This window comes from Meleagris gallopavo, unplaced genomic scaffold (assembly GCF_000146605.3).
Source record: "Meleagris gallopavo isolate NT-WF06-2002-E0010 breed Aviagen turkey brand Nicholas breeding stock unplaced genomic scaffold, Turkey_5.1 ChrUn_random_7180001930323, whole genome shotgun sequence".
Classification (NCBI taxonomy): Eukaryota; Metazoa; Chordata; class Aves; order Galliformes; family Phasianidae; genus Meleagris; species Meleagris gallopavo.
Genome location: NW_011192422.1, coordinates 1 through 675, shown reverse-complemented (window position 1 = coordinate 675; position 675 = coordinate 1). Strand labels below are relative to the sequence as shown.

Here is a 675-nt window from a genome sequence, read left to right as displayed (position 1 = left end):
GGGGGAAGGGACCCCTCATCCATCCCCCAAGGGCATTTCAGGGTTACTTCATATGAATTTTGGGGATGCTGTTTCATGATTTTAGAGATTTGGGGGAGACCTAAACATTTTTTAAGGATTCTCTTCCTCCTCCCCTCAACAATGCATTGGGGTCCTCCCACCCCGGGTCTTCCAGCATCCCAAAATGCATTGAGGTCGTCCCACCTCTGGTCCTCCAGCATCCCGCAATCCCATGGAGTCCACCAGCATCCCACAATCCCATGGGGTCCTCCCACCCCAGGTCCTCCAGCATCCCACAATGCATTGGGTCTTTCCTGCCCCGGATCCTCCAGCATCCCATAGTCCATTAGGGTCCTCCCACTCCGGGTCCTCCAGCATCCCACAATCCCTTGGAGTCCACCAGCATCCCACAATCCCATGGGGTCCTCCCACCCCAGGTCCTCCAGCATCCCACAATCCCATGGGGTCCTCCAGCATCCCACAATCCCATGGGGTCCTCCCACCCCAGATCCTCCAGCATCCCACAATCCCACGGGCTCCTCCCCACCTCACCCCACGTTGTCCATCCACGTTTTCCAGTTCTTCTCATGAAACTTGGGGATGAGCTGAAGATGCCCCGATGCCACTGCCTTGTTGGGGGGGGAGGGAGAGAGGGAAAAAGGTCACCCCCCCCCA

General features: G+C 57.6%; 1 long non-coding RNA gene across 1 annotated transcript; it reads left to right on the top strand.

The window, feature by feature from the left end:
- Positions 1-17: 17 nt before the first annotated feature.
- On the top strand, positions 18-675 carry LOC109364862. Its single transcript, XR_002110616.2, has 2 exons — positions 18-265; positions 438-675. It is a non-coding gene; the product is annotated as an uncharacterized LOC109364862 (long non-coding RNA).